Raw genomic sequence first — 15,906 nt, 5'->3', positions numbered from 1 at the left:
CCACCGAAGTACGTCCGCTAGGTGAGTCGGAACCTCATTGGACAGGGCCACAACGGCCAAAGCACGTTGTGACCCGGTGTAGAGTTGCTCCACCAAGGTGTACACGGCCTTCAGCTTGGTCAGCACATTCTGATTGAGGTTGGCACTTCTGGGACCTGTTTTACAAAGTCAGGTAAGCCGCTAGCAATGATGGGACTTATGAGACATAAAGAATGTAAACTTGTTGAAAGCTTGCAGAATGACTTACCGAAGATTGCGGCGACCATCTGTGACACATGGCGTTTTAAGCCGGAGAGTTCGGCGGTTCTCTCCGTCAGAGCAGCCTCCGCTTGTTTGGCCCGGCTGACCAAAGCAGCTTTCTCCTCGGCCCAAGTCTTCCTTTCGGTTTCAAACTTCTTCTTCAGTTTCTCTTGTGCAGCAACACTGAACTCAAACTTGGCGTTGGCCTTCCGGGTCTCAGTTTCCTGAGTCTTCAGGCGGTTCTTCAGATCAGAAATTTCAGATTCAAATTTTTTGCAGGCAGCCTATACAAAATCCGGGTTACAGTGAGCATAATTATCGTGCAACATTAAAGTCCCAAGCACTCTGCAAAGCAAAGACACTTGGCACATGGGGGCTAATGTATGCTGAAAGATTCTGTTTACAAATTGCCGGTTCATGAAAGTAAGCCGGAAGCTAAGTCTACAACCTATTCTATCATAAGTAATAGACTTGGGGGCTAGCATAGTAAGGATGACTATGGAGTAAGCAAGAGAGTTGTACCTCAGAGATCTGCTGTATCTGCTTCACCATGTCAATCTCCAAGTCCCGGCTGTTGTGCACCTGACCAATGTAACGAGAAACAATGTCTCCAATGCTCAAGTTAGCATAATACGTGATCTCCAATCTAGCCCGGCGGCGCTCTAGCAGCTCTTCCTTGGCAGAGCATCTGGCCAGTACAGTGGGTCTTCCCGGCTCAACGTATTCAGTCTGGGTAATCACCACATCCGGGTCATCGGCCTGTTGAGCTGAGCTGGGGATCTCCGGGTTAGCAGAAGTCTCTATGACTGGTTCGTCGGTCGGAGCGGTGGCTTCAGGGGCAGAGGCAGATGGCGGCTCTTGAGCTGAAGCCTCCGGTTCAGTCAGGACCGGCTCTTCGACCGGTTTATTCTTCTTCGCCCTTTTGCTGAGCTTGGCTTGGGCACTGAAAGTCAAAAGGTTAGTGTTGAGGATATAACCATTAGAGTCACCCGCCCATGAGGGGCCGGGTTACGTCATAATGGTCATCACGCGAAGCCCAGCACCAAGCTTGAAGACGGTGGGCCAGATGGGCTTAAAACCCGGTGATGGCTTAAGGCCCGTAGTTATAAACCGCCGTTATGGCAAGACTTGTAGTGTAAGGCAAGAATAGTTAGGAGTCCGAGCCGGACACTGTTATGAGCCGGCCGGGACTCTGAGAGCCGCTGGGCGTCAACCTCTCTATATAAAGGGATGACCCGGCGGCGGTTCAGGACAAGTAAGATCAAATCGATAACCAGGTAGGGCGGTTTAGCTCCAGGTCGTCGAAACCCCCAAGCAATACAACCTCAACTGGACGTAGGCTTTTACCTTCACCGTAAGGGGCCGAACCAGTATAACCCTCGTGTTCCTTGTCCCGTTTAACACCTTTAAGCTTCTAGCTGCGATGGCTCCACGACTAAGTCCTAGCTCAAGGACATCTGACGTGACAATTCCACGACAGTTGGCGCCCACCGTGGGGCTAGCGCACAGTGGATTGGAGTTCTTGAAGGGCAGCTTCGAAGGGCTCAAGGGATACGCTGTGGGCCGGATGACCAAGAGTCGTCGCGGCAAGCTCTACATCGACGATGCAGCCTGGGGCCCGACGCCGGCTCAATCGAGTACGGATACCGGGTCCCCTTCGGCGGAATCCATGTCTTCATTGGCAAGATTGGTGAGCCGGGCCCTGAGCCGAATCTCTGCACCGATCTCATTGAGACGGCTCAGCGTGCACGATCCGCCCGGGCTCTAGCTACCTTGAAGCATGTTTTCGTGGGATGTGTCCATGGAGGACTCTCTGAAGGGTCTGGTTCTGGTGATGAAACGGCCGCCGGCTCTGACGGCGAGTCGGCTACGGATGAGTCAAACTCGTTATATCAACTCCAGGATTGCAGGCTCGGGGGCTGTTCCGACGGCGACAGTATTCCGAACCCTTTTGAGTCGCCGAGCCGGGTTAGAATCTTCATGGCCGGTGCACAGCCTGTTCAAAACCCTACCGCCGGGTCAGGAAACCCGGTGCCCTCGCCGGCTCAGGTGCTCATGGATCTCACGGACAAGATGACGGCCCTGTTGCCGCTACGGTTGCCCCGGCGGATCAAGCTCAGCATGACGCGGAGGTGGCACAGTTAAAGTTAGATCTAGTAAAAGCCAAGGAGGATCTGGCGGCGGAAGGGATCAAGATGGCTGCAGAGAGGGCGGCTCTCGACGCCCAGACTCAGCTGATTCAGGCACAATCTTTCCTTCTCACGATGGATCAAAACGCGTCCAATGAGGTCATGAGAAGGAGGCACCACAAGGCCCAATCTCGACTCCCTCCAGTTTACGATCCTCGAAACCTCTTCAACACGCCTGGTGCAGGGCCTAGTAACCCGCCAAAGATCATAGCGCCCGGGACTGGAACACCAATTCAACCCCAAGTGATGGGGCCTCCCCGGGTGAACCCTACCCCGCCTCAGTACGTACCAATACCCCCGGGTCATTATGCCAACCCGTTGGAAAACATGGTCGCCGCAGCGGCGCGGCTGGCGGCTCTCCCAATTGACGATGACTCTCCAACGGCGGTTGAAACCCGCCGGGTCAGAGAACTCCTTTAGACGGCTCTGGCGCAGCAAGAGGCGTATTCTTACAGCCGGGACAGGATTCATTCAACCCCTCGTCCAGGCCGGAGCCCGAGTTATAGCAGACACATGGCCTCAGCAACCGGCTCAAGTAATGTCCGACGCCATGACTTGCCTCCTGGCCAGGGCCCGGCTCATAATGGAGCTTTTCATGCGGTAGACCAAGACAGAGCACGGCAAGAGGTGGAGCAGATGCCTCAGTTGACGGCTTACCAACCACCCCCGGCTTACCCGACGGCTTCCGTCGACGTGGGTATACCTACGAGGACCGGAGGTGTCCCTTGTCTGGTGCCGGCTCTCCGCAATGAACGTCTACCCAAGGACTTCAAAGGGCCTAGTAAGGTGCCTAACTACACAGCTGATTTACAACCCGGAGCCTGGATTGAGAGTTATGAGATGTCCATGGAGTTGCTGGAGGTTAGCGAAGCGGCAATGGCCAAGTACTTCACCATGATGTTAGATGGGACTGCCCGCACTTGGCTGAAAGGGCTGCCACCCAATTCTATCGGGTCTTGGCTGAGCTGAAAGCCCGGTTCATCCAAAACTTCAAAGATACTTGTAGGCAGTCTATGCAATTGTGGATTTGACTAACTGTAAACAGCAGGAGGGTGAGTCTACAACCCATTGGGTTCGCCGGGTCAAAGAGATAATACATTCATCTGATAAGATGGATGCCGGCTCTGCGGTCCTAATGTTGGAGCAGAATTGTCGTTTCCTGCCCCTGAAGATGAAACTCGGGCGGCTCAAGCGTGATTGCAATGATATGGGTACGCTGATGGCGGCTCTCGTCAAATATGCCGACTCTGATAGTACCAAGGACCACGCGTCAGATGATGAAAGGACAGGGAAGGGAAAGAAGAACGGCAATGGCAAGGGCCCTCGGCATAACCCGGCGAACCAAGGGGGTAGCAAGCGTAAGGCGGAGGGCGGCCTAGAGTTTGTGGCCAACGCCAGCTCACAGGGTAACAACCAGCGACGCAAGGGGAGGCCACCTCCCCGAGCCCCGGGTCAGGCCCGACGCTTGAGCAGTTGCTGAATGAGCCCTGTCCAAGGCATGGTTCTAGGGAGAAGCCAGCTACTCATTTATGGAAGGATAGCGCGATCATGAAGGCCTTTAAGAATTCCAATGCGTTTAATGGCAACAATGGCTCGAGCGGCGGCTCAGGCGCCGGCGGCTTTCATGGCCCGGGCGGCGGCTCAAATACTAATCCTCAGAATGGTCAAGGGGGCTTTAATCAGCAGTCCGGCCAGAGTCATCAACAGCAGCAGGGGGGATACCAGACCAACCCAAAGCAGCTCAATAGTGGACAGTATCATGTGTTTACCACCAGTCTGTGTAAGCGAGATCAGAACCTTCATAAGAGGGATGTGAATGCTGTTGAGTCGGCGGTTCCACGCTATTTAAGATGGTCTAAGCAGCCTATTGTGTGGAGTAGGGAGGATCACCCCCCCCCGGGTTGATAATCCGGGTCACCTGGCCTTGGTGGTGGCTCCTCAGGTGGGAGGATATAAGTTCACTAAGGTGCTCATGGATGGAGGCAGCAGCATCAACATCCTCTATTATGAGACTTTCCGTCGTATGGGATTGATTGATAAGAATCTTAGCCAGTCCAATACTGTTTTCCATGGCGTGGTGCCTGGTAAGTCGGCGTATCCAGTGGGTAAGATTGAGCTGGAAGTGGCTTTTGGGGATGAGTGCAACTACAGGGTGGAAAAATTAACCTTTGAGGTGGTTAAGATAAGAAGTCCATATCATGCTATATTTGGACGGCCGGCTTACGCGAAGTTCATTGCACGGCCGTGTTACGTGTATTTGCAGCTCAAGATGCCGGGTCACAATGGGACCATTACGGTTCATGGCAGCCGCAAGATAGCCTTAGAGTGTGAGGAAGGCGACGCGGCTTATGCAGAATCTGTTTGTGCTACAGAAGAATTGAAGTTTTACAAGGACAATGTTGACCCAACAGATATGACATCTCTGGAAAAGCCAACCACGGAGCATGAGCCGGCAATGAAATTCAAGTCAGCTTATGAGACTAAACTTGTTGATTTCGTTCCAGGTGACTCATCTGAACAGTTTAGTATCAGTGCCAATCTGGATCCAAAATAGGAAAGCGCGCTCATCGAGTTCATCCGTGAGAATAGGGACATTTTTGCATGGAAACCTTCTGACATGCCAGGTGTACCTAGAGAACTCGCTGAGCACACTCTCAATGTTGATCCGAAATTTAAGCCGGTCAGGCAATTCCTTCGGCGGTTTAATGAGGAGAGGCGGAAAGCCATTGGCGAAGAGGTGGCCCGGCTCTTGGTGGCCAGGTTTATTGTTGAAGTCTTTCACCCAGAGTGGTTAGCTAACCCGGTGCTCGTGCTCAAGAAGAATGGCACCTGGCGGATGTGTGTGGACTACACGGACTTAAACAAGGCATGTCCGGCTGATCCTTTTGCCCTCCCCCGTATTGATCAAATCATTGATGCTACGGCGGGTTGTGAGCGCTTAAGTTTCTTGGATGCTTATTCTGGATACCATCAGATTAAAATGGCAGTTAAAGACCAGGAGACAACGGCGTTCATCACTCCCTTTGGAACCTTATGTTATGTGTCTATGCCTTTTGGACTCAAGAGTGCCCCGGCGACTTACCAGCGTTGCGTGCAGAACTGTCTTCATAACCAGATTGGGCGCAATGTTCATGCCTATGTGGATGATATTGTGGTTAAGTCCAGGGAGAAGGAAACCTTGATAGATGATCTAAGAGAAACCTTTGATAATCTCCGGGTCTACAAGATGATGCTTAACCCGGCCAAGTGTGTTTTTGGTGTTCCTGCAGGCAAGCTCTTGGGTTTTCTGGTTTCTCATAGAGGCATTGAAGCTAACCCGGAGAAGATCAAGGCAATCACCTCTCTGGCTAAGCCGGCATGTATAAACGACGTCCAGCGCCTGGCGGTTCGTGTCGCTGCTTTAAGCCGGTTTATAAGCCGTTTGGGTGAAAAGGCCATGCCACTGTACCAGCTGATGAAGAAAACTGATGACTTTATCTGGAATGATGCTGCTAATGCTGCTTTTGAGGGTTTGAAGAGACAGTTGGCTGAGCCCCCCGTCCTTGCTGCTCCGGTTGATAAGGAGCCCTTATTACTGTATGTAGCTGCTAACACACGAGCCGTCGGTGTGGCTGTGGTGCTGGAGCGCAAGGAAGAGGGTAAGGAGTATCCGGTTCAGCGGTCGGTTTACTACATCAGCGAAGTGCTCCTAGAGTCCAAACAGCGGTATCCACATTGGCAGAAGCTTGTTTATGGGGTGTTCATGGCAAGCCGGAAGCTTAAGCATTATTTTCAGGGTCACCCCATCACTGTGGTTAGTTCTGCTCCCCTTGGAGATATCATCCAAAACAGAGAAGCCACAGGAAGAGTGGCTAAGTGGGCTATAGAGCTTGGGCCTCATGGTCTGAAATACGTACCACGCACTGCTGTCAAATCTCAAGCCTTGGTGGATTTCATCAACGATTGGACAGAGCTACAGGTGCGTGAAGAAAAGCCGGATAATACATATTGGACTATTCACTTTGATGGGTCTAGGCAATTGGAGGGCTCGGGGGCTGGAGTTGTATTGGCTTCCCCTAAAGGTGACAAGTTTCATTATGTGCTACGATTGATGTTTCCTTGTACTAACAATGCGGCTGAGTACGAGGCCTTGCTCCATGGTCTCCGGGTGGCTAAGGAGATGAGTTTGAGCCGGGTAAGATGCTTTGGCGATTCAGACTTAGTGGCTCAACAAGTATCAGGCAAGTGGGATTCCAAGGACCCTCTCATGGCGGCTTATCGCCATGAAGTTGATGCCATTGCTTGGCACTTTCAAGGTTACCAAGTAGAGCACATCGATCGCAGGAAGAACGAGGCGGCTGATGCTTTAAGCCGGCTGGGTTCTCAGCGAAAGCCGGTGCCGCCTAATACTTTCTTGGACATCCTACATAACCCTTCTGTTAAGTTACCTACAGAGGAAGACTTGGTTATCCCTGACCCAAAGGCACAGTTGGTGGCGGCTCTCCACATCACCCCAGACTGGACAGTACCATATTTGGCATACATGACCCGGGGAGATTTGCTTGAGGATGAAACTTTGGCCAGACAAATAACCCGGCGGTCTAAGTCAATGGTCATTATCAATGGTGAGTTGCATCGCCGCAGTGTTGCTGGAACGTTCCAGCGTTGTGTTTCCCCTGAGAGGGTCAAGAAATTTTACGTGAGATTCACGAAGGGGATTGTGGCCATCATGCCGGTTCAAAATCCCTTGTGGCCAAGGCTTTTCGTCATGGTTTTTACTGGTTGACGGCTCATGCTGATGCGAAGGACTTGGTCAGTAAATGTGACGGTTGTCAGAGGTTCTCACGACGGGCTCACGTGCTGGCTCAGGAGCTGAGGATGATTCCAATTACCTGGCCATTTGCGGTCTGGGGGCTTGATATGGTTGGGCCTTTTAAAAGATCTAAGGATAAGAAGACCCACCTCTTGGTGGCGGTTGACAAGTTCACAAAGTGGGTTGAGGCAGAGCAAGTTAGCAAGTGTGACGCAGCCACTGCGGTTCAGTTCATGAAAAGGATGATATTTCGCTTTGGTTTTCCACACAGCATCATAACTGACAATGGTACCAATCTGTCTAAAGGCGCCATGGAGGAGTTTTGTCAACGAGAGCACATTCGACTTGATGCTTCATCAGTGGCTCACCCTCAATCCAATGGTCAAGCTGAGAGAGCTAATCAGGAGATTCTGAAAGGCATCAAGCCCCGACTTTTGGTCCCTTTGCAACGGACGCTGGGTTGTTGGGTGGAAGAGTTACCCTCCGTGTTATGGAGCATCAATACTACTCCTAACAGGTCTATGGGTTACACGCCTTTTTTCATGGTTTATGGAGCGGAAGCAGTCCTCCCTAGCGACATCCGTCATGACTCACCTCGAGTGGCAGCTTATGTTGAGGCGGATAATGAGCGGGCGCGCCAAGATGCTCTTGACCTGTTGGACGAACAGCGCGATGTGGCAGCAGCTCGCTCGGCGATTTACCAACAAGACCTGCGCCGTTATCACAGCCGCCGGGTTAAGTCCCGGGTCTTCCAGGAAGGTGATCTGGTGCTCCGGCTCATCCAAGATCAAACAGATGCACACAAGTTATCCCCGCCTTGGGAAGGGCCCTTTGTGGTCAGCAAGAACTTGCACAACGGGTCATACTACCTTATTGACGTTCGGGAGCACAAAGATTCACGCAAGTCAGAGGAAGAGACCCGTCGGCCGTGGAACATAGCTCAGCTTCGGCCTTATTACACTTGAGCCACCGGCTCTCGTGATGTACATATTTCTATAGCCATGTATATATTATGATAAATAATAAAGCAGGACCTCTGTCCTTTTCTCCTCCAAAGGTAAACGTGTTATTTTCATTACAACATCACATGGTCACTTGGAGGTGGATCCGGCTTACGATCGTATTCGAATCTAGCCGTAAACGATATGATCACCTGGGGGCTTCCTGTTCAAACATAGGTCGTATTCGAACCAAAGAGAACATAGCTGTCGATACCCGCTTGATTGGCAAAATTGCCGAGCTCATTGGGGATTTTTCTTGGATCATATTTGAATCATAGCTCAACCCCCTTTGGGAACTGTTGAGGATATAACCATTAGAGTCACCCGCCGTGGACGGGCCGGGTTACTCATAATGGTCATCACGCGAAGCCCGGCGCCAAGCTTCAAGACGGCGGGCCAAAGATGGGCTTAAGGCCCGGAGATGGCTTAAGGCCCGTAGTTACAAACCGCCGTTATGGTAAGACTTGTAGTGTAAGGCAAGAATAGTTAGGAGTCCGAGCCGGACACTGTTATGAGCCGGCCGGGACTATGAGAGCCGCTGGGCGTCAACCTCTCTATATAAAGGGATGACCCGGCGGCGGTCTAGGGACAAGCAAGATCAGATCGATAACCATGCAGGGCGGTTTAGCTCCTGGTCGTCGAAACCTCAAGTAATACAACCTCAACTGGACGTCGGCTTTTACCTTCACCGTAAGGGGCCGAACCAGTATAACCCTTGTGTTCCTTGTCCCGTTTAACCCCTTTAAGCTTCCTAGCTATGATGGCTCCACGACTAAGTCCTAATTCAAGGACATCTGCCGTGACAATTCCACGACAGTTGGCGCCCACCGTGGGGCCAGCGCACGGTGGATTTGAGTTCTTGAAGGGCAGCTTCGAAGGGCTCAAGGGATACGCTGTGGGCCGGATGACCAAGAGTCGTCGCGGCAAGCTCTACATCGACGATGCAACCTGGGGCCCCGACGCCGGCTCAATCGAGTACGGGTACCGGGTCCCCTTTAGCGGAATCCACATCTTCATTGGCAAAATTGGTGAGCCGGGCCCTGAGCCGGAGCTCTGCACCGACCTCATCGAGACGGCTTAGCGTGCACGGCCCGCCTGGGCTCTACCTGCCTTGAAGCATGCTTTCGTGGGGTGTGTCCATGGAGGACTCTCTGAAGGATCTGGATCTGGTGATGAGGCGGCCGCCGGCTCTGACGGCGAGTCGGCTACGGATGAGTCAATGTCGTTATATCAACTCCAGGATGGCAGGCTCGGGGGCTGTTCCGACGGCGACAGTATTCCGGACCCTTTTGAGCCGCCGAGCCGGGTTGGAATCTTCATGGCCGGTGCACAGCCTGTTCAAAACCCTGCCGCCGGGTCAGAAAACCCGGTGCCCTCGCCGGCTCAGGTGCTGATGGATCTCACGGACAAGATGACGGCCCTGTTGACCGCTACGGTTGACCCGACGGATCAAGCTCAGCATGACGCGGAGGTGGCACAGTTAAAGTTAGATCTAGTAAAAGCCAAGGAGGATCTGGCGGCGGAAGGGATCAGGATGGTTGCAGAGAGGGTGGCTCTCGACGCCCAGACTCAGCTGATTCAGGCACAATCTTTCCGTCTCACGATGGATCAAAACGCGTCCAATGAGGTCATGAGAAGGAGGCACCACAAGACCCAATCTCGACTCCCTCCGGTTTACGATCCTCGGAACCTCTTCAACACGCCTGGTGCAGGGCCTAGTAACCCGCCAGAGAACATAGCACCCGGGACTGGAACACCAATTCAACCCCAAGTGGTGGGGCCTCCCCGGGTGAACCCTGCCCCGCCTCAGTACGTGCCAATACCACCGGGTCATTATGCCAACCCGCTGGAAAACATGGTCGCCGCGGCGACACGGCTGGCGGCTCTCCCAATTGATGGCGATTCTCCAACGGCGGTTGAAACCCGCCGGGTCAGGGAGCTCCTTCAGATAGCCCTGGCGCAGCAAGAGGCGTACTCTTACAGCCGGGACAGGATCCATTCAACCCCGCGTCCAGGCCGGAGCCCGAGTTATAGCAGACACATGGTTTCAGCGACCGGCTCAAGTAATGTCCGACGGCATGACATACCACCTGGCCACGGCCCGGTTCACAACGGAGCATTTCACGCAGCAGACCAAGACAGGGAACGGCAAGAGGCGTAGCAGGTGCCTCAGTTGACCGCTTACCAGACACCCCCGGCTCATCCAACGGCTTCTATCGATGTGGGTATCCCTACGAGGACTGGAGGTGTCCCTTGTTTAGTGTCGGCTCTCCGCAATGAACGTCTTCCCAAGGACATCAAAGGGCCTAGGAAGGTGCCTAATTACACGGCTGATTTACAACCCGGAGCCTGGATCGAGAGTTATGAGATGGCCATGGAATTGCTGGAGGTCAGTGAAGCGGCGATGGCCAAGTACTTCACCATGATGTTAGATGGGACTGCCCGCACTTGGTTGAAAGGGCTGCCACCGAATTCCATCGGGTCTTGGGCTGAGCTGAAAGCCCGGTTCATCCAAAACTTCAAAGATACCTGTAGGCAGTCTATGTCAATTGTGGATTTGACTAACTATAAACAGCAGGAGGGTGAGTCTACGACACATTGGGTTCGCCGGGTCAAAGAGATAATACATTCATCTGATAAGATGGATGTCGGCTCTGCAGTCTTAATGTTGGAACAGAATTGTTGTTTCTGGCCCCTGAAGATGAAACTCGGGCGGCTCAAGCGTGATTGTAATGATATGGGTACGCTGATGGCGGCTCTCGTCAAGTATGCCGACTCTGATAGTACCAAGGACCCCGCGTCGGATGATGAAAGGACAGGGAAGGGAAAGAAGAACGGCAATGGCAAGGGTCCTCAGCATAACCCGGCGAACCAAGGAGGTGGCAAGCGTAAGGTCGACGGCAACCTAGAGTTCGTGGCCAACGCCAGCTCACAGGGTAATAACCAGCGACGCAAGGGGAGGCCACCTCCCCGAGCCAGCGGGTCAGGCCCGACGCTGGAGGAGCTGTTGAATGAGCCTTGTCCAAGGCATGGCTCTAGGGAGAAGCCAGCTACTCAGCTATGGAAGGATTGCGCAATCATGAAGGCCTTTAAGAATTCCAATGCCTTTAATGGCAACAATGGCCCGGGCGGCGGCTCAGGCGCTGGCGGTTTTCATGGCCGGGCGGTGGCTCAAATTCTAATCCTCGGAACGGTCAAGGGGGCTTTAATCAGCAGTGTGGCCAGGGTCATCAACAGCAGCAGGGGGTTACTAGACCAATCCAAAGCAGCTTAACGGTGGACAGTATCACGTATTTACCACCAGTCTGTGTAAGCGAGATCAGAAGCTTCATAAGAGGGCTGTGAATGCTGTTGAGCCGGCGGTTCCGCGCTATTTAAGATGGTCTGAGCAGCCTATTGTGTGGAGTAGGGAGGATCACCCTCCCCGGGTTGATAATCCGGGTCACTTGGCCCTGGTGGTGGCTCCTCTATTATGAGACTTTTCGTCGTATGGGGCTGATTGATAAGAACCTCAGCCAGTCCAATACTGTTTTCCATGGCATGGTGCCTGGTAAGTTGGCTTATCCAGCTGGTAAGATCGAATTGGAAGCGGCCTTTGGAGATGAGTACAACTACAGGGTGGAAAAATTGACCTTTGAGGTGGTCAAGATAAGAAGTCCGTATCATGCCATATTTGGGTGGCCGGCTTACGCCAAGTTCATGGCACGGCCGTGTTACGTGTATTTGCAGCTCAAGATGCCGGGTCACAATGGGACCATTACGGTTCATAGCAGCCGCAAGATAGCCTTGGAGTGTGAGGAAGGTGACGCGGCTTATGCAGAATCTGTTTGTGCAACAGAGGAGTTGAAGTTTTACAAGGACAATGTTGACCCGACAGATATGACATCTCTGAAAAAGCCGACCACGGAGCATGAGCCGGCAATGAAATTTAAGTCAGCTGATGAGACTAAACTTGTTGATTTCGTTCCAGGTGACTCATCTCAGCAGTTTAGCATCAGTGCCAATCTGGATCCAAAATAGGAAGGCGCGCTCATCGAGTTCATCCGTGAGAATAGGGACATCTTTGCATGGAAACCTTCTGACATGCCAGGTGTACCTAGAGAACTCGCTGAGCACACTCTCAATATTGATCCGAAATTTAAGCCGGTCAGGCAATTCCTTCGTCGGTTTAATGAGGAGAGGCGGAAAGCCATTGGTGAGCAGGTGGCCCGGCTCTTGGCGGCCAGTTTTATTGTCGAAGTCCTTCATCCAGAATGGTTAGCTAACCCGGTGCTCGTGCGCAAGAAGAATGGCACCTGGCGGATGTGTGTGGACTACACGGACTTAAACAAAGCATGTCCGGTTGATCCTTTTGCTCTCCCCCGTATTGATCAAATCATTGATGCTACGGCGGGTTGTGAGCGCTTAAGTTCTTGGATGCTTATTCTGGATACCATCAGATTAAAATGGCAGTTAAGGACTAGGAGAAGACGGCGTTCATCACTCCTTTTGGAGCCTTCTGTTATGTGTCTATGCCTTTTGGACTCAAGAGTGCACAGGCGACTTATCAGCGTTGTGTGCAGAATTGTCTTCATAACCAGATTGAGCGCAATGTTCACGCCTATGTGGATGATATTGTGGTTAAGTCCAGGGAGAAGGAGACTCTGGTAGATGACCTTAGAGAAACCTTCGATAATCTCCGGGTTTACAAGATGATGCTTAACCCGGCCAAGTGCGTTTTTGGTGTTCCCGCAGGGAAGCTCTTAGGTTTCCTGGTTTCTAACAGAGGCATTGAAGCTAACCCGGAAAAAATCAAGGCAATCACCTCTCTGGCTAAGCCGGCGTGCATAAACGACGTCCAGCGTCTGGCGGGTCGCATCGCTGCCTTAAGCCGGTTTATAAGCAGTTTGGGTGAAAAGGCCATGCCACTGTACTAGTTGATGAAGAAAACTGATGACTTTATCTGGAATGATGTTGCTAATACTGCCTTTGAGGATTTGAAGAGACAGCTGGCTGAGCCCCCAGTCCTTGCTGCTCCAGTTGATAAGGAGCCCTTATTACTGTATGTAGCTGCTAACACGCGAGCCGTCAGTGTGGCTGTGGTGGTGGAGCGCAAGGAAGAGGGTAAGGAGTATCCGGTCCGGTTTACTACGTTAGTGAAGTGCTCATAGAGTCCAAACAGCGGTATCCACATTGGCAGAAGCTTGTTTATGGTGTGTTCATGGCAAGCCGGAAGCTTAAGCATTATTTTCAGGGTCACCCCATCACTGTGGTTAGTTCTGCTCCCCTTGGATTTATCATCCAGAACAGAGAAGCCACAGGAAGAGTGGCTAAGTGGGCTATAGAGCTTGGGCCTCATGGTCTGAAATACGTACCACGCACCGCTGTTAAATCTCAAGCTTTGGTGGATTTCATCAATGATTGGACAGAGCTACAGGTGCCAGAAGAAAAGTCGGATAATACATATTGGACTATTCACTTTGATGGGTCCAGGCAATTGGAGGGCTCATGGGCTGGAGTTGTATTGGCTTACGCCAAGTTCATGGCACGGCCGTGTTACGTGTATTTGCAGCTCAAGATGCCGGGTCACAATGGGACCATTACGGTTCATGGCAGCCGGAAGGTGGCCTTGGAGTGTAAGGAAGGCGATGCGGCTTATGCAGAATCTATTTGTGCAACAGAGGAGTTGAAGTTTTACAAGGACAATGTTGACCCAACAGATATGACCTCTCTGAAAAGGCCGACTACGGAGCATGAGCCGGCAATGAAATTTAAGTCGGCTGATGAGACTAAACTTGTTGATTTCGTTCCAGGTGATTCATCTCAGCAGTTTAGCATCAGTGCCAATCTGGATCCAAAATAGGAAAGCGCGCTCATCGAGTTCATCCGTGAGAATAGGGACATTTTTGCATGGAAACCTTCTGACATGCCAGGTGTACCTAGAGAACTCGCTGAGCACACACTCAATGTTGATCCGAAATTCAAGCCGGTTAGGCAATTCCTTCGGCGGTTTAATGAGGAAAGGCGGAAAGCCATTGGAGAAGAGGTGGCCCGGCTCTTGGCGGCCGGTTTTATTGTTGAAGTCTTTCACCCAGAGTGGTTAGCTAACCCGGTGCTCGTGCTCAAGAAGAATGGCACCTGGCGGATGTGTGTGGACTACACGGACGTAAACAAGGCATGTCCGGCTGATCCTTTTGCCCTCCCCCGTATTGATCAAATCATTGATGCTACGGCGGGTTGTGAGCGCTTAAGTTTCTTGGATGCTTATTCTGGATACCATCAGATTAAAATGGCAGTTAAAGACTAGGAGAAAACAGCATTCATCACTCCATTTGGAGCCTTCTGTTATGTGTCTATGCCTTTTGGGCTCAAGAGTGCACAGGCGACTTAGCAGCGTTGCGTACAAAACTGTCTTCATAACCAGATTGGGCGCAATGTTCATGCCTATGTGGATGATATTGTGGTTAAGTCCAGAGAGAAGGAAACCTTGATAGATGATCTGAGAGAAACCTTTGATAATCTCCGGGTCCACAAGATGATGCTTAACCCGGCCAAGTGTGTTTTTGGTGTTCCTGCAGGCAAGCTCTTGGGTTTTCTGGTTTCTCATAGAGGCATTGAAGCTAACCCGGAGAAGATCAAGGCGATCACCTCTCTGGCTAAGCCGGCGTGTATAAATGACGTCCAGCGCCTGGCGGGTCGCATCGCTGCTTTGAGCCGGTTTATAAGCCGTTTGGGTGAAAAGGCCATGCCACTGTACCAGTTGATGAAGAAAACTGATGACTTTATTTGGAATGATGCTGCTAATGCTACTTTTGAGGATTTGAAGAGACAGCTGGCTGAGCCCCCAGTCCTTGCTGCTCCGGTTGATAAGGAGCCCTTATTACTATATGTAGCTGCTAACACACGAGCCGTCAGTGTGGCTGTGGTGGTGGAGCACAAGGAAGAGGGTAAAGAGTATCCGGTTCAGCGGCCGGTTTACTACGTCAGCGAAGTGCTCATAGAGTCCAAACAGCGGTATCCACATTGGCAGAAGCTTGTTTATGGTGTATTCATGGCAAGCCGGAAGCTTAAGCACTATTTTCAGGGTCACCCTATTATTGTGGTTAGTTCTGCCCCCCTTGGAGATATCATCCAAAACAGAGAGGCCACAGGGAGAGTGGCTAAGTGGGCTATAGAACTTGGGCCTCATGGTCTAAAATACGTGCCACGCACTGCTGTTAAATCTCAAGCTTTGGTGGATTTCATCAACGATTGGACAGAGCTACAGGTGCCTGAAGAAAAGCCGGAAAATACATATTGGACTATTCACTGTGATGGGTCTAGGCAATTGGAGGGCTCGGGGGCTGGAGTTGTATTGGTTTCCCCTAAAGGTGACAAGTTTCATTATGTGCTACGATTGATGTTTCCTTGTACTAACAATGCGGCTGAGTACGAGGCCTTGCTCCATGGTCTTCGGATGGCTAAGGAGATGAGCTTGAGCCGGGTAAGATGCTTCGGTGACTCAGACTTAGTGGCTCAACAAGTATCAGGCAAGTGGGACTCCAAGGACCCTTTCATGGCGGCTTATCGGCGTCTAGTTGATGCCATTGCTGGACACTTTCAAGGTTACCAAGTAGAGCACATTGATCGCAGGAAGAACGAGGCAGCTGATGCATTAAGCCGGCTGGGCTCTCAGCGAAAACCGGTGCCGCCTAATACTTTCTTG

This window comes from Aegilops tauschii, chromosome 1 (genome assembly GCF_002575655.3).
Source record: "Aegilops tauschii subsp. strangulata cultivar AL8/78 chromosome 1, Aet v6.0, whole genome shotgun sequence".
NCBI classification, from domain to species: domain Eukaryota; kingdom Viridiplantae; phylum Streptophyta; class Magnoliopsida; order Poales; family Poaceae; genus Aegilops; species Aegilops tauschii.
The sequence above is the reverse complement of the archived record's forward strand: the minus strand, read 5'-3'. Positions refer to the sequence as shown.